General features: G+C 35.9%; 1 protein-coding gene across 3 annotated transcripts in view; it reads left to right on the top strand.

The window, feature by feature from the left end:
• Window positions 1-18,744, top strand: part of ST8SIA6 (ST8 alpha-N-acetyl-neuraminide alpha-2,8-sialyltransferase 6) — a 145,883-nt gene that overhangs the window by 73,248 nt on the left and 53,891 nt on the right. The gene's annotated exons all lie outside the window — the stretch shown is intronic.

Genomic DNA, 18,744 nt, shown 5'->3' with positions numbered 1-18,744 from the left:
GGACGCACATAGACTTAAAGTGAAGGGATGACAAAAGATATTTCATGCAAATGGAAATTAAGAGGAATCTAGTATAGTTATATTCATACCAGACAAAGTAGATTTTACACCAAAGGCTATAATAAAAAACAGAGAGACAGTACATAATGCTAAAGGGGTCAATTCAGCAAGAAGATATCACATACATAAATATATCTACACCCAACATAGGAGCACCAAGATAAATAAAGCAAAAATTAACAGACCTATATGGTGAAATATGACAGTAATACAATAATAATATGAGAATTTAGCACCCCATTATATCAATGGATAGATTGTCCTGACAGAAAATCGATAAGGAAACAGTGGCCTTAAGTGACACACTAGATGAACTTTATATATATATATGTGTGTGTGTGTGTGTGTGTGTGTGTGTGTGTGTATATGATATTCCATCCTAAATCAGCAATATACACTTTCTTCTCAGTTGCACTAGGAACATTATTCAGGATGGATTACATGTTAGGACACGAAACAGGTCTCAACAAACTCATAAAGATTGAAATAATATCAAGCATTTTTTCAGACAACAGAGTGATATGAAACTAGGAATCAGTTACAAAAAGAAAACTGCTAACACTACAAATATATGGAGGTAATCATGTTGCTAAACAACTCTTGGGTCATAGAAGAAATCAAAGAAGAAATTTTTAAAAGTACCTGGAATCAAAAAGAAACAGAAATATCACATACCAAAATCTATGGGATACAGCAAAAGTGGTTCTAAGAGGGAAGTTCTTTGCAAAATAGCCCTACCTCAAGAAATAAGAGAATCTCAAAGAATTGAACTTTACAAATAAAAGAACGAGGAAGAGAAGAACAAATGAAGCTGAAGATTAATAGAAGGATGGAAATAATTCAAGATCAAACTGGAAATAAATGAAACAGAGACTAAAATATCAGTTGAAAAGATCAATGAAACCAAGACCTGATTCTTTAAAAAGATAAAAAAAGATAAACCATTAGGTAGTCTCATAAAGAACAAAGATAGAAGGATCTAATAAAATCAGAAATTAGAGGGAAGTTACGACTGATACTGCATAAATACACAGTATTTTAAGAGACTACTGTGAGCAATTATATGACAACAAACAAGGCAGTCTAGAAGAAATGGATACATTCCTAGAAGCTTACAGTCTTCTAAGAGTGCATAATGAAAAAACAGAAAATCTGAATACACCAATCACTAGTAAGGAGATTGAGTCAGTAATCAAAAATCTTGCAACAAAAGTCCAGGACCAGACAGCTTCACTGGTGAAGTCTATCAAACATTTAAAGAAAATTTAATACCTATTCTTGTTGGACTCTACCAAAAAATTGAGGAGGCGGGAAGACTTCCAAGCTCATTTTGTGAGATCTTAATACCAGACCAGGCAAGGACAACCCCAAAACAGGAAAAAGAAAATTACAAGCAATATCCGTGATAAACTTGGATGCATAAATCCTCAACAAAATATTAGCAAACCAAATTCAAAAATACTCTCTTAATAAAATTAAGAGAATTTTATACCATGATTAAGTGGGATTTATTCAAGGGATGCAAGAATGGTTCAACATCTGCAAATCAATCAATGTGATAGACTACATTAACAAAATGAGCAATAAAAATCACATGATATCTCCGTAAATGTGAGAAAATCTTTTAATAAAATTCAGCATCCGTTTAGGTTAAAAACTCTTAGCAGCAAGGTTATATAGAGAATCTACCTCAGTGAAACAAAGGTCATATATTACAAGCCCACAGCTTTTATCATACACAATGGTGAAACCATGAAAGCTTTTCCTCTAAGATCAGTGACAAGACAAAGATGCCCATTCTCCCTACCTGCTTCTATCAGCATAGTATTAGGAGTTCTTGCCACAACAATTAGGAAAAACAAAAACAAACAAAAACAAAACAAAACAAAACAAAAACAGAAGGCATCTAAATTGGAAAGGAAGAGGTAATTAAAGCTGTCACTGCACCAATGACATGATACTATATAGAGAAAACCCTAAGGACTTCACCAAAAAACTATTAGAACTAACAAATAAATCCAATAAAGTTACAGGATACAAGATTCATATACAAAAATCTTGCATATTTATACACTAATAATGAACAATCAGAGATAACAAAAAAACAGTCCCATTGACAATTGCACCAAAAAGAGTGATGCATAGGAATAAATTTAACTTTGGAGGTAAAAGACCTATACTCTGAGAACTATAGGACATTGGTGAAAGAAATTGAAGAAGACACAAATGAGTGGAAAGATATTTTGTGTCCCAGGATTGAAAGAGTTAATATTTAAAATGTCCATATTGCCCAAAGCAATGTATGGATTCACCATAATCTTTATCAAAGTTCCTATGGCATTTTCCACAGAACTAGAACATGTAATCCTAGAATTTATATGGAAGTATAAAAGACCACAAATAGCCAACACAATCCAGGGAAAGAATAGCTAGGCCAGAGGTACCATGATCCCCGATTTCAAACTATACTACAGAGACTTATTAATTAAAACATTATGTTTTTGGTGTAAAAACAGGCATATAGATCAATGGAATAGAATAGTGAGCCCAGAAATAAATCCATGTGTATGTAGCCAATCAATTTCCACAAAGAAGACAACAATATACAATGGGGAAAGGACTATCTCTCCAGCAATTGGTGTTGAGAAAACCAGACAGTTTACATGCCAGAATGAAGTTGGATACCATCTTATACCATACAAAAAATGAGCTCAAGTGGATTGAAGTATTGAATGTAAGACCTAAAACCAAAACCTCCTTACAGGAAAACAAGTGGTAAGCTCTTTGAAATTAGTCTTTGCAATGTTTTTTGGATCTGACTTTAAAAGCAAGGAAAACAAAAGCAAAAATAAACAAATGGGATTCCATTAAGCTTCTGTATAGCAAAGGAAATCCTCATCAAAATAAAAAAGGCAACCTGTTGAACAGAAGAAGATATTTGCAAATCACATATCTATTAAGGGTTAATATCCAAAGCAAATAAAGAACTCATATAGCTCAATAACAAACAAAAAAAATCCAATTTAAAAATGGGCAGAGGATTTAATAGACATTTTTCCAAAAAAAGATGTATATATGGCTAATAAGTACAAGAAAAGATGCTTAATGTCATTGATTAGAAAAATGCAAATCAAAGGCACAAGGAGATACTGCCTTATACTTGGCAGAATGACTCTTATCAAAAGGACAAGAAAGAAGCATTGGCCAGGATATGTAGAAAAGGAAACCCGTGTGTACTATTGATGGAAATGTATATTGGTCCAGCCACTATGGATCACAGTATGGAGATTCCACAAAAAATGGAAAATAGAACTCCCATATGATCCAGCAATTACACTATTGGGTATGTATTGAAGAAAATGAAAACAGTAATTCTAAAAGATGGATGCTCCTGTATATACCTTACAGCATTATTTACACACACACACACACACACACACACACACACGATACTACGCAGCCATAAAAGGAAATGAAATGTTGCCATTTGCAAAAACATGGATGAGGGCATTATTGCTCTAAAATAAGTCAGACAAAAACAAATACCACATGATTTCACTTATACATGAAGAACAAAACAGAAGAAACCCAGAGAACACATTGGCAGTTGTCAGAGGGGAGGGGGTTTAGGGAAGTGGTTGAAACGGTTGAAGGGGTCAAGAAGTACAATGTTCTGGTTATAAAATAAATAAGACACAGGGTATAGTGTTTGGTATGGGGAATACAACAAATAACATTATATTAACTTTGGTGATAGATGGTATCTAGACTTATTATAGTGATCATTTCTCAGTGTGTACAAGTGTTGAGTCTCTATGTTGTACATCTGCAACTGACATTATATTATATGTCAGTTATACCTCAATTTAAAAAAAAAAAAGACTGAGCTCCAGAGAGCTTGTTTACAGTTTTGTCTCTGGTGCCTATCACAGTCCTCTCCACACATAGTAACTGGTCAGTCAATATTTGGTGAATAAATGAATGAATATATTTCTTAGGTCTTCAAAGCATTTTGTGTAGCACCTTCAATTTATAGCTCTGAAAAGAATAGCCATAGATCCATAAACTTCAACTCCTTTTGAAACCAGTAGTCATTTTTCTCTTTCTCTTAATTTGAATCTCTGGTTTTCTCCATTTTTCCTTACCTCATCCTTTACCCTTTCTGTGTTTCTTCAGCTCAATCCTTCTCCTCAGGTTATTTCCCAGGTAAAATATTATACTGTACTAAAAATGCTATGTAGATATCTTATCAGTGCTAGTTTGCTGTTTTTCAGAATAGCAAGATTATATGTAATGTTTTCTGCTTGTGCTTTTAGCAAAAGTGATTTTTATGAATACCCAAGCTTTCTGTCTTAGTTTACATTGCTTCAGACAAATGAACTGATTTTTCTAAGAGCAGAAACTTGAGAGCAGCTGACCCAGGAAATGAACTCATTTTTCTCCCTCTCAAATGTTTCTGACTCTGTTGTTGTACCCGTTTTTTTTTTCCCTGTGCTTCTCTTCCATTATGTCAGATGATCTTGGACCTCAAGAAAATGTGCATTTATATTTTCTACATTTGGTTAGGAGAGATGAACTGTTCTAACAAAATCTCCCAGAAGGCAACACTGCAACATAAAATTTTATTCTCTTTTATACAGTGTTCAATGTAGATACTCCTTAATCAGGCAACTTTCCTTTGCGTATTGACTCAGGGTTCTGGCTCCTTCCATCTTATGATGTAGCCATCTTCAGTAGATAATCCCAGGCTTGCTGTGTAAGAAGGTGCTACGGTGGAAGCACCCATGGCTTGGGGGGAACAGATGTCACTTCGAGTCACGTCTAATTGGCTGGAACTGGGCCCACCTCCAATTTTGGAGTCATGCAACTCGTTTTTACCAGTGAGTGGAGGTGGCACATAGTAGGCGTCAAGGTCTGTAGTACCTGTCTGGGAAACTGCTTGCAGCACCAATTATAAACTGTAGAAAGGAAATACCAATCAGTGGTGGTCAACCAGATGTTTCTGCCACATATCTATTAAATGGCTACATTATCTCATCATTCTATTGACTCTTGGCCTCTAAGGTGTTTCTTAAAGGTAGAAGAAAACTTTTTTTTTTTTTTAAAACAACAACAGTCTCTTACATTTTTTGAACACTTGAATAGTTTATATAGTGTCTCTACTGAAAGAGATTTAGAGACCTTTTCAGGAACTGAATGTAAGCCATTGTACTGCAACTTATTGTACCACCACTGAGGCATGAAATATTCACTTGCATTCAGAAAGGGGGGCTAAGATTCAAATTCTCTGTATTAAGATCTGGAACAACACTTCTTTGTATGGGCTAAGCATGGCTTAAACCCTACACTACTTGGTGAGTGGGTATGTTTGATGAACTATATCATGCAATACCATTTAAAATAACTGACAACAATAGAATTTTCTGAAAGGTATCTCAATGGGGCACCATAAAGATGCTAGTTAGAAAGTCTGTTTTGCAGGGTGAACAGCAAAGTGAGTTGAAGACTGGCCCAGAATGTTCTTCACTATTTATTACCTTGGAGAGTACAACATGACCTGAATCGCAGTTTGAAAGGAAAAGGTATAAATTATGGTAGATCAAAACTCAAAAAACCCGAATGTGAGCATATCACTTGACAGCTTGCTAACAAAGCAAGTATTCCTAAGTTTCAAGTTGTCTATCAGGAAAAATGATCTTTGGTCATGTGCAAGATTTTCTTGGCATAGGGTGATGTATGACTAGTTTCTACTTAGCTTTAAATCTGTGGTGCTTTATTGCTTCTTAAAATGATACCCACACTTTTGTTTGTCTTTTTACCTCTGACCCTTTAACTTGCCTTTTTAGATCAGATTTAAGGGCTCCAAAATCTAGCACTTTTTTCTGTCATTGGTATGACAATCAGTTAACACAAAACAGCCATTTGTACATTCTGAATATCTTAGGAAATTTCTCTTGGTAACTAAAGCAGGGCTATGTTTGTTGATATAAGATTTTAAATTGGGGCAGACGAGATAATATCAAGATTATGAAAGAAGGCTGTGAAACTTCTTTTGTGTTTATGCCAAACAATTATGCCAGATCTATTAAAAGATGATTTAACCATATATACCAGAGAGTATATAAGAAATCACAATCAGGGGTGCCTGGGTGGCTCAGGGGGCTAAAGCCTCGGCCTTTGGCTCAGGTCATGATCCCAGGGTCCTGGAATCGAGCCCTGCATCGGGCTCTCTACTTAGCAGGGACCCTGCTTCCCCTTCTCTCTCTGCCTACTTGTGATCTCTGTCAAATAAATAAATAAATAAATTTTTAAAAAGAAAGAAAGAAATCACAATCATACAGTTTAAGAAATTGAAGGAATAGTCTCAGATTCTTCAGATCCATATGCTTTTTTCTGTTCTTACCAAAAACCTGTATAGCTCTTATTTCTCTACAAAATATTTGGTAAGAGTTGCTTAGTAAATCTTTTTTTTTTTTTGTCATACTGAAGATTGAAATAGTGTGTTGTTTTATTTTAAGTATTTATCAGTGGAAACAAAGCTGAATTTGCCCTCAGAGGAAAATTAAAGTATTGACTTTCTAGTTACGCTATAATGTTGATTACGTATTCATATCAGAAGGCTTCATTATCCTTGTTCAAATAACTAGTCATTTGAAAGGAACCCTTAATAGATAATGATGATAAAAATAATCAAACTTATTTAAGGACAACATGAACTAATTGAGATTATTTCTAATTTTAGAAGTTGTCAGAGAAAGAAAACAAATCTGTTACTTTTATCTAATATTTTCAAAAGTATAGCATTTAATGTTAAAAGCATAGTTTATTTACTATTTACAGTAGCCAAACTCTCAAAGTGGCGCCCAAAGATTCTCTCATTGGTATCCACACACTTTCCTCTACCTCACCGAAGGGGGCTGCCTTTTGTAACCAGTTAACAGTGTAACAATACAGCAGAAATAACAAAGCCTGACTTTCAAGGACAGGTCATAAAAGAAATTGATAGTTTTGCTTTACTGTCTAAGATTATTTGCTGTGGAGGAAGCCAGCTATAGCACCATGGGGATATGGAGAGGTCCACGTGGCGAGGAACTAAGGTCTGCCAACAGCTAGCACCAGCTTGTCAGTCATGTGAGGTGCGCTCTCTTAGAAGCAGATCCTTTAGTCCTGACCAACCTCTTGACTTTGCAGTTTAATGAGGACTGGTGGGCCAAAACCACTCAACTAAGCTGCTGAGGAATTCCTGACCTTCAGAAGCTGTTTAATAATAAATGTGGATTATATTTTTAAGTCAGTAAGTTTTGGAGTAACTTATTGTGTGTCCATAGATAACTTATGTACTATTCAATTCATAATACTTGGCATTATTATATTTTATCATAATGACTGTTGTTATCACCAAAGTTATTAAATGGCTGTAATATAGCAACTATGACTTTTGTGAGTTTTCTATATGTAAGGTAATTTAAATGCATCCATAGTCCTTGCGGTATTTTTTCAGAGTAGGTTTCATTATGCTAATTATACCAGTGAAAAAATGACCCCAGAGAGTTTAAAGGGCTTAGAGCACATCAGACAATTACAAATGGCAGAACTAGGATTTGGATGAAATTTTGACTATTTTATTTTCAGTACTCTATGGTACTACTCTTAATGAGAGCAGGATTAACAGTCACAAATATAAGACTTTATAATAGAAAACATTTGACTTTATAAGGAGCAGCTCCTCAAAAGCAATCCATCTCGAAAGTACTATACATATTCTTCACCTCTTGATACTTACTTTACTTAAGCTTCTGAAATGTAAATAGTGTTAATGTAGCGTTGTCTTGCACAGCAGGTACCCTAGTTGCAAGTTTGGGATCAGTCTGGCTTCTGTTGGTAAGAGCATGCCTAATGGCTAATTACTGACATAGTTCAGAATTAGTATCTTAAGCCTTTGGGTATTTTTATGTTCTAATCACATTAAATTTCAGTTTCAGAAACACACAACAGGTTTTTTGCAGTCAGCGCTGGGACAGGTACAGTGCCAGTTATTCTCAACCTAGAGGTGAACAGTTTCAAAGTATGTGTGGTTGAGAACTCTTGCACAAGAAACATGATGATAATAGTAGCTCATAGTATATTAAGAAAGTCGGAATACACTGGCTTCTATTCTTCTTTGCAGAGTCCTCATCTCCTCTCACTTTTGACACTGGAGTAGCTAAGAACTCAGTCCTTAAGCCTCATTTCTCTTCATGCTCAATCCTCAAAGACCACATTTAGTTTCTTGGATTTAAATGCCATGTACATATTGATGACTTCCAAGTTCACCCAACTCATCATACCGATGAGTTCCTGGTTCTGCCTGAACCTCTTCCCAGTTTTGAATGTTCCTTTGCCCAGTCAACATTTCCCTGGGTCTGTAAGTTATCTCCAACCTTAGACATCTTGCAGGATCTCCTGGACTTTCTCTTAAAGAGAAATGCTTTGTACTCCAGCATTTTCCCCAGCTTTGGTTAATGCCAAATCTATTCTTCCAGTGTTTAGGTGTAAATGCTCAGAGTTATTCTTGAGTCCCCTCTTTTTATCCATCTCATTATCCAACATTAAATCTCGTTGGCTACCTTCAAATTATTTATAGAAGCCGATCATTTCTTACTAATTCTAGAAACTCTGCCCTGGTCCAAGCCATCTTTATTCCACTCCTGGAGTGTGGCAAACATCTCTTAATTGGTCTCCCATGCTCTAAGAGGCTATTTTCAACAAAGTATAGAGAAGAAACCTTTTTAAAAATGTAAGTCAGGGGGTGCTTGTGTGGCTCAGTTGTTAAGTGTCTGCTGTCGGCTCAGGTCATGATCCCAAGGTCCTGGGATTGAGTCCGACATCTGGCTCCCTGCATGGTAGGAAGCCTGCTTCTCCCTCTCCCACTCCCCCTGCTTCTGCTCCCTCTCCTGCTATGTCTTTCTCTGTCAAATAAATAAATAAAATCCTTTAAAAATAATATAAAATAAAGAAAATTTAAAAATGTGAGTCAGACCAAGTCACTTCTCTATTCCAGTGTCTTCCTATTTCACTCATAATTAAAGGAAAAATTATTACAGTAGCCTCCAAGACCCTTAAAAGAACTTCTCCACAGACATGAATTATATTTGCCAGTAACAGCACAAAGAAGGTCAGAGAGAGCTAAGCTGTTAACTGGGCCAAAGAAATGATTATATAGGGTAAAGTAATAAATATAACAATGTGCAGGTGGGTTTATAACATGAATAGATGTAATATTATATATCAAAATTTCCACAAAAGGGAGGGAAAACGAATAGAGCTGTAAACTACAAGTAATATTTTATATATCAGTGCAGTTAAGTTGATATAAATCAGAAGCTGATTCTGACAAGGTAAGATGTATGTGGTAAGCCCTAGAACAACCACCAGGAGACAAAGTTAAAACTTATTAAAACATTAGTTTACAGAATATTCACTTAAAGCAGAAGAATGCTATAAACAAGAAGTAGAGGAACCAAAACTACATGAAACATAAAAACAAAGAGTTAAATGGCAGCAGTAAGTCTAACTATATCAACAATAACATTAAATATGAATGAGTTAAATCATGTAATCAAAAGGCAAGGTTTATCAGACCAGGTTAAAAAACAGGATTGAACCATATAGAAAATACACTTTGGGTTCAAATTTACAAATAGCTTGAAAGTAAAAGAGTGGAGAAATATATAACATGCAAAGAATAACCACAAGAAAGATAGAGTGACTAAAATGATATCAGACAAATAAACTGTTTTTAAGATTTTATTTATTTGACACAGAGATAGACAGCAAGAGAGGGACGACAAGCAAGGGGAGTGAGAGAGGGAGAAGCAGGCTTCCCACCTAGCAGGGAGTCTAATGTGGTGTTCAATCCCAGGACCCTGGGATCATGACCTGAGCTGAAGACATACCCCTAATGACTGCGCCACCAGGTGCCCCCAAAATAAACTATTAAAAGAAAAAATATTAATCAAAATAAAGAAGACTCTATAATCCTAAAAAGATTCATTCAACAGGAAGATTCAATAATTATAAACATAATAACAGAGCATCAAAATACAGAGAGCAAAAACTGACAGAAATAAAGGGAGAAATAATCAATTCAATAATAATTGCAGACTTTAGTACCCTATTTTTAATAGTGACTAGAACACGAAGACAGAATATCAGCAAGGAAATGGAAGACTTGAATGACACTATACATCAATGAGAACTGAAACACTTGTATTGAATAGACCACCCAACAACAACAGAATGTACATTCTTCTCAACACAAAATATTCTCCAGGATAAATCATATTCTAGGCTATAAAACAAACCTCAAATAAAATTAAAAGGGTAAAATTAATACAGGGTATGTTATCTGACTACATTGTAATGAAATTTGAAATCAATATTTGGGAAGAATATGAGAAACTCAGAAATATGTAGAAATTAGAAAATTCTCCTAACTATGCAGTGAGTCTATAAAGTAATATAAAGCAAAATCAGAAAATACTTCAAGATGAATGAAAATAAAGACACAGTATATCAAAATTGATGAGGTGCAAGGGGTGATAACCAGAGCATACAAAATTTCATTTTTGAGGTGATAATATGTTCTAAAATTGACTGTAGTGATGGTTGTACATATCTGTGAATACCCTTCAAAAGCCAATGGCTTGTACCCTTTAAGTGGATGAATTATAAGGTATATGAATTGCAGTCGACCCTCGAACAACATGGGATTAGGAGCACTGATCCCCCTCCTGGTGCAGTTGAAAATCCGTGGATAACTTTTGACTCCCCAAAACTTAGCTACTAATAGACTACTATTGACCAGAAGCCTTACTAGTACCATAAACAATTGGTTAGCACATATATTATATGTCATATTATATTATAAACTGTATTCTTACAATATAGTAAGTTAGGAAAAAGAAAACGTCAAGAAAATCATAAGAAAGTGAAAATCCACCTACAGTATTGTTCTGTATTTTTAAAAATGCCAGGTGTAGGTGGACCTGCACAATTCAAACCTTGTTGTTCAGGGGTCAACTGTGTATCTCCATAAATATGTTAAAAAGTTCAGTGTGCCTACAAATCACTTGTGGATTTTATTTTAATACATATTCTGATTCTGTAGGTCTAGGACAGGGCCTGAGATTCTGCATTTCTAACAGTCTAAACCATGTAATGCCAGTCCTGCTAGCCAGAGTTCCATATTTTGAATAGCAAGGGCTCTACCATCAGATTTCTTGATATCTTTCTGACCACATCTTTTGCCAGCCATGAGTGGGTGCATGACTCATGGGTGATTTCCAGCTACCCTGTCCATCTTGTTCCTCAAACATACCATGTCTGACTCTTCCTCAGGCCTTGGCACTTGTCATTCTCTTTGCCTAGAATGTTCTTCACATTTCCACACCCCTGAATGTGCATGGTTTCCCTTATCATTTCTTGAAGTCTTTGCCTAATTCTCACCTCCCAGTGAAGTCTTCCCTGACCTCCCAACTAAACTGCAACCCGATTTAACACACTTTCCCTCCTTTCATGTGGTATTTTTTTCATGATACTCAATACCTAGTTCTTCAACAGGCTGTTAATTTACGTATTATTTGGTGTTTTAGTTTGGTAGAGCTGCCGTAACAAATGCTGTACACTGGGGCTTCAATTTATAATATAAATGAATTTTTGCACAGTTCTGGAGGCTAAAAATCTAAGATCAAGATGTCAGCAGGTTTGGTTTTTTCCTGAGGCTTCTCTCCCTGGCTAACAGACAACTACCTTCTTGCTGTGACCTCATGTGGTCTTCTTGTTATGCATGCCACACTTCTGGTGTTTCTGTAGATACAAGTTTCCTTTTCTGATGAGAACACTAGTCAGTTTGGATTAGGGCCACCCTAATGGCTTCGTTTTAATTTAATCCTCAATGTAAAGGCTGTATCTCCAAATACAATCCAATTCTAAGGTACTGGGTGTTAGGGTTTCAACATATGGATTTGGGGGAACATAATGCAGCTCATACATTCGGTTTATCATCTGTCATCCCCTATTACAATATAAATTTCCTGAGAATATAGTTTTTTTTTTTTTTAAAAGCTATCTTATTTTGTTCACTGTTGTTTTATTGGTCCCCAGAACAGTACCTCACAGATAGTAGATTCCCAGTAGGTATTTACTGAGTAAATATCTGAAAATAAAAGAAGTGCTATAGACATATATACTAGGTACAGGGTGGTTGCTTATATGAGTCAGAAGAATTTAAAGGCAAAATGTTAATAGTCAATATATGGCTTAAAACTCTTACAGGTATACTACTCATGCTAGCTCCTTCACAATTGTAACTCACTCAAACTATCGGATGGAACTCTTCAAGAAATGGAGACACTGACTTTATTGGTTCTCTTAGATCCCTTGCAGTATATGGAATCCTAGTTCTAAAAATAGATAGTGTAAAAATCACTAAATTGTTATTTTAATCTTTGGCAATTCTCATATATGTCTGGAGATTTCTTTCTATGAACTTGGAAAGTAGATCGTCATATTTTTTTTTTTCATCTTCAGAAGTCTTGTGGGATTGTGTTTTGAGAGGAAATAGGAAAATCTTAAAAAAAAAAAAAAAAAGCAGCTTCCTTGTTTGTTTATTCATTCTTTCTATCCTGGTGATGTGTTTGCATGTAGCAGATGTTCATGAAAGAGGTACTAAAAACTATGGTTTTTGTTTTGCTCTGAGGTACTGCTTGATTTGGACATTATATCCAACTAAAGCAGCAAAGTAAATTCACTTATCCCCAAATAATTCTGAAAATAGCAACATGAATGAATTTTTGTTTGTGCTATAAAATTCCTTTTTAACCCTCCATATCTACTCGCTACTCTTTTTTTTCTTCTTCTTTTTCTTGCTGCATGTTCCACAAGGCTGCATTAGTTAAACTCTCATAACCTTTGGCTTCTGATTAGGATCAGTCTATGGAAATCATAGGCAGGAAAGTGGGATGAGAGAGAGTTTGGAATATTTACTCCCCTACATGCTCTTTGTGGGCTTGGTTTAGGGATGACGCCTCTTCTGTTGAAGGCCATCACTCCTGTTCAGTGGCCCTCTTCTGTACCTTGAACTACAGCTCTTCTGGGCAGCCTATAAACTTGGGGGCAGTGGCAGCTTTCCTACTCCACCTTGGTTGCTGGCCTCAAAGTGGGCTTCACCAACCTATATCCCTTTTCCTATGCCACGCCCCACCCCTTTGTAAAGAGACACCCCATTCCGTCTTGGTTGTCTAACATCAGTCACTGTTGCAGACTTTCCCAGCCTGTGCCTTACACTGTAATGAATATCAAAAATCCAAAAGTTAATTGCCTAGGGCAGAGAAAGTGTTCTTTTCTAAAAAAATCAATATCTGACTTTTTCACATATGACAGTTTGGAGATTTCACTGGGGCCATGAGGAAGAACGCTGGCATTTTTAGGAATTAATTCCTGAGTCTTTTTAGAATATTTAACTTGTGTGTGTATGGAATGTATGGGGAAAATAAAAGTTTAAGATCCCTTCCTCCTATGCCAGTTGACAATAGCCACAGCATTCTAAATAGAAGCTACTATCACGTAGAGTTGAACGCAATGTAAATTGAATTCTTCTACCTTTAGAGAATGATATGTCAGTACAGTATGTCTGTACTATTCATAGCCCAACTGAATATAACTTCTATATACTTCTTTTTGTTAGCTGTCATACATTCATCAACCATTTCTTTAAGAAGTTTTGCCCCATCCCTATGACCCTGCAATTGCACTCCTGGGTATTTACCCCAAAGATACAGATGTCGTGAAAAGAAGGGCCATCTGTACCCCAATGTTTATAGCAGCAATGGCCACGGTCGCCAAACTGTGGAAAGAACCAAGATGCCCTTCAACGGATGAATGGATAAGGAAGATGTGGTCCATATACACTATGGAGTATTATGCCTCCATCAGAAAGGATGAATCCCCAACTTTTGTAGCAACATGGACGGGACTGGAAGAGATTATGCTGAGTGAAATAAGTCAAGCAGAGAGAGTCAATTATCATATGGTTTCACTTATTTGTGGAGCATAACAAATAGCATGGAGGACAAGGGGAGTTATAGAGGAGAAGGGAGTTTGGGGAAATTGGAAGGGGAGGTGAACCATGAGAGACTATGGACTCTGAAAAACAATCTGAGGGTTTTGAAGGGGCAGGGGGTGGGAGGTTGGGGGAACCAGGTGGTGGGTATTATAGAGGGCATGGATTGCATGGAGCACTGGGTGTGGTGCAAAAACAATGAATACTGTTACACTGAAATGAAAAAAAGATCAGATGTATTAACTGAAAATCTTAGAGCATTATACTTATTTGCGGCATTTGGTTTCTTGCAGACCTGAGCTCTTCAAGGGTTTGGTAGAAACTAGCTATAAAAAACTGGTCTAGTCAGGAATACCACTTAAAAACCTACTGACTTAGGGGCAGCTGGGGGGCTTAGTTGGTTAAGTGACTGACTCTTGGTTTCAACTCAGGTCGTGATTTCAGGGTCATGAGATCAAGCCCTGTGTTGGGCTCCGTGCTCCCCAGGGGGTCTGCTTGAGATTCTCTCTCTCCCTCTGTCCCTACCTCTACTTACCTGTGTATTCTTTCTCTAAAATAAATAAATTAAAAAAAAAAAAAAGAAACCTACTGACTTAATATTACTGGGGTTTCTCCATGCATTTCTGTAGACTTAAAGCTTGGCTTTCAACATGAAGTGATATTATAGGAAACTAAATTAGTATCTCAGCAACTTAAATGGAACTAATAGATTAATATCTTCAAGGTAATTTCTAGGCATCTAATAAGTACCCCATAAGTATTTAAAGATTACATGAACTAACTGGAAGTTATATAGGGCTTTTAAAAGCCCTATTTATATCTTAATTGAGATAAAACTAATCATAGCATGTGGGTCTTTATCTCCAAAGAGAAGTTTCTAGAATAATATTTTCAATTTTAATATATTTACTTAGTGTCATTTCAAATGTTACTTACAATTTGTATTTTGAGTATTATTGATAATGATTTAAATAGACATTATTTATTCTTTTGAAAATAACTTGCTGCATTATTTAGTATGATTTATTGTATGTCCTGGGACTAGAAAACATTTCTGATGGGATTAATTTTAGTTTCATTATGAAAATAGATGAGATGCAGTGTGATACATTAGAAAGAGAGCCAGACTGTGAATCAAAAGTCATGTGTTTAATTCTTAGCTCATTCACTTACAATACAATATTGAGCAAGCTGTTCATCTTCTCAGAACTTTTAGTTATGCCATCCATAAAAATGGGGTAATATCATAGAGAGAGCTATCTTTCAAGGTTCTGGGATGCGGGCTATCCTTTGTAACTGAAAACTAACTATAAATATAAATTTGCAGAAAGTATGATGTGATTTAGAGCATTCTACTTAACAAGAAAGGTTTACAGAGACATATTTCTCCTGTAAATTAGCCCACATTTGTGGCATGTGTGCAATTTTACCTTCTCATATGGTTTTCCACTCCAGTCCTGCTCCCATTTGACAAATCATGAGGGTAATTTTAATTCTCTAAAAAAAAGCTGATTGGTGATATATTTTTCAGTAGGAAAGGACAAGTATATAGAAAAAAATGCTTCTTTTGATATCCCTTATTCTTTGGTCTTCCCTTTTTAATTTTAGAGTATAATGCTTCATTTCTAGAGTCAACATACAAAAGAGTCCCTGAACACAGCAACCTTGGGAAGGAAGTAGCTTGAGGACTACCTTCTGATTATAAAATGGCCAGGAAACTTTCTTCCTTTGTGATAGGTAGGTCTGCTATAATGTGTTGACTTAGTTTTAAATATCAGTGACTGTAAAGTCAGAAGATCTTCTATGCAGCTAACTTACTAGCAAAATTAGATACAGTATAATTAACATCTTTCAATATCAAATTAGATTAGAGCCAGCTACAATTTGTTGGGAGATGTATGCCACTAAAACAAAAATGTTTTAAAGACAATACATATTTTATAATGCACCTTTATTCTAATTGGCAATGGATGGTAATTTTAATGTTCTAGCTTAAGCTTGGTAGAAAGGAAAGAATGATTTCAAATTGATACAAACTCTGTTTCTCAAGGAAGTCAAAGTAAAAGTGTAGTGTAATTTTTTTTCCTTAAGCATTTGTTCAAAATCTTGGTGGAGATAAAATCACCTTTAATTTCCAAGGTAGGATTTGCTGTTTGGACCTAATGTGATAGTTTTGTTTCCTGAGGCTTGGGACCACTGTGGGTGAGTCTTGCTTAAAGAGTTAGGTGTGGCAGCCAAGTCTCACCTGGCCTTCTTGAAAGGCCTCCATAAAGCTCAAACCAGGGTGGCTGTGGGGGGTGGGAGAGGAAGTGCAAAATTTTGAGCCAAGTCAACAAGCTGCCCAATTGAGGTGAGGTGTAGGAGCAGTCGTGCACTCATTCATATTTAACAACTTGATCAGGGAAGAGGAAGCCCTAATTTGTTACATTTGCCAATGCCTGTGGTGTAAATACTCCCACCTTGGTCAGTTTCAAGCTACCAGTGGTTTAATAATTTAGAACAAATGATCATATCAAGCATCTTTCCTGACCTCAGTGGTATAAAACTTGATACTGATTGCATGAAGAAACCTGGAAAATTCACAGATACGTGAATATTAATCAGTATGCTACTGAACAACCAAGGATCAAAGAAGAAATTAAATTTATTAAGACTTGATTTTTTTGCCTAACATTATCTGTCTTGGAAAAATGTTCTATTTGTACTTGAGAAGAATGCATATTCCACTTCTTTGGGATGGAATGTTCTTTAAATCTCTGTTAAGACCATATGGTCTAATGTGTCATTTAATGCTAATGTTTCCTTAATGATTTTCCAGCTGGATGATCTATCCATTATTAAAGTCCCGTACTATTACTATATTGCTGTTTATGTCTCCCATTAGGTGTGTTAATATTTGCTTTATATATTTATATTTATATATTTATTTATATGTATATTTATATATTTAGGTAATCTTGGTTTTTTCTCTTTGAACCTTCATACTAGATTCATAAGTGATTAATCTACTACCTTGACTATATATTTACCTTTCCAGTGAGATTTACTATTCATTTGTTTTCATTACTAATTCATGCTCCTTGTTTCAATGTTTAGTCCCTTTAACACTTCTTTTAACACTGATCTAATGGTGATGAACTTCTTTAACTTTTGTGTTTCTGTAAAACTCTCTCTCTTTTTCAAGTTTGAATGATAACTTTGCTGGGTAGAACATTCTTGGTTGGAAGTTCTTTTTCTTTTGGTGCTTTGAATGTATCATTCCACTTTCTTCTGGTCTACAAAGTTTCTGATAAAAATTCTGCTTATGTGGGTTCCCTTGTATGTAAAAAGTGTTCTTTTGACTTGCTTCTTTTGATATTCTTTCCTTGTCTTTAACTTTTGACACTTTAACTATAATATGTCTTGATATGGATTTCATTAGGTTCCTCTTTTTTGGAAGTCTCCAGGCATTTTGGATCTGTATATTTGTTTCATTCTCTGGGTTAGGGAAGTTTTAAGCCATTTTTTTTTTTTTTAAATAAGATTTCTGCCCGTTGTGGTGCCTGGGTGGTTCAGTGGGTTAAGCCTCTGCCTTTGGCTCAGCTCATGACCTCAGGGTCCTGGGACTGAGCCCCACATTGGGCTCTTTGCTCAGCAGGAAGCCTGCTTCCCCCTCCCGCTCTGCCTTCCTTTCTGCCTACTTGTGATCTCTCTCTTCGTGTCAAATAAATGAATAAATTTTTTTTTTTTTTTAAGATTTATGCCCCTTTCTCTCTTTTTCTTCTGGGAGCCAAATGATATGAACAGAAGTCCATGTAATGTTGTTTCATTGTTCCCTTAAGCTATGTCCCCCCCCTTTTTTTTAAATCCTTTATTCTTTTTGCTGCTCTGATTGGGTGAATTCCACTGCCTTGTCTCTGAGTTGAATGGTCCTTTCTTCTGCTTCATCTAGACTGTTGTGGAACTCCTCTAGTGTATTTTTCAGTCCAGTTATTGTATTCTACAGCCTTGTGACTTCCACTTAATTCTTTCTTATATTTTCTGTATTTTTGAAGTTTTTCCTATGCCTATCCGTTCTTCTCCTCAGTTCTTTGAGCATCTTTATGACCATTACTTTCAACTCTTTAACAGGTAAGTTACTTATCTCCATTATTTTTTAAGGTTTTTTTTTTGAGATTTTGTTTTTCTTTCATGTGGAACATATTCCTCTGTTTCTTAGTTTTGCTTGAGCAGCATGGTTTCCATAAAGTAGATGAAACAACCCCCTCGCCCAGTCTAAAAGGAGTGGCCAGTGTAGGATATGAACCTTGTGACTCAGCCCTGCCCAAGTTCTTGGTTGTATCTCAAACCTTTGTGCTTTTCCAAACAGACTACTACAGTTTTCATCACCTCTAGCAGTTAAGTATGTGCCAGAACTTGTCAGCATCCCAAAGGGGAGGATCTCAGTGCCTAGGTTCTCACTGGAAGCCAGAACCTCAGACATCAACTTTTTGAAGTATACCAATGTACAAGGTCCTGTGTACTGTAAGCCTAAGCCACCAGAATCAGGTGATCTGGAGGTTTCCTATGTATGGCAGTAGCAAAAATCAAAGCCCCAGAGGAAT

The sequence above is a fragment of the Mustela erminea genome, chromosome 6, assembly GCF_009829155.1.
Source record: "Mustela erminea isolate mMusErm1 chromosome 6, mMusErm1.Pri, whole genome shotgun sequence".
NCBI classification, from domain to species: Eukaryota; Metazoa; Chordata; class Mammalia; order Carnivora; family Mustelidae; genus Mustela; species Mustela erminea.
The sequence above is the reverse complement of the archived record's forward strand: the minus strand, read 5'-3'. Positions and strand labels throughout refer to the sequence as shown.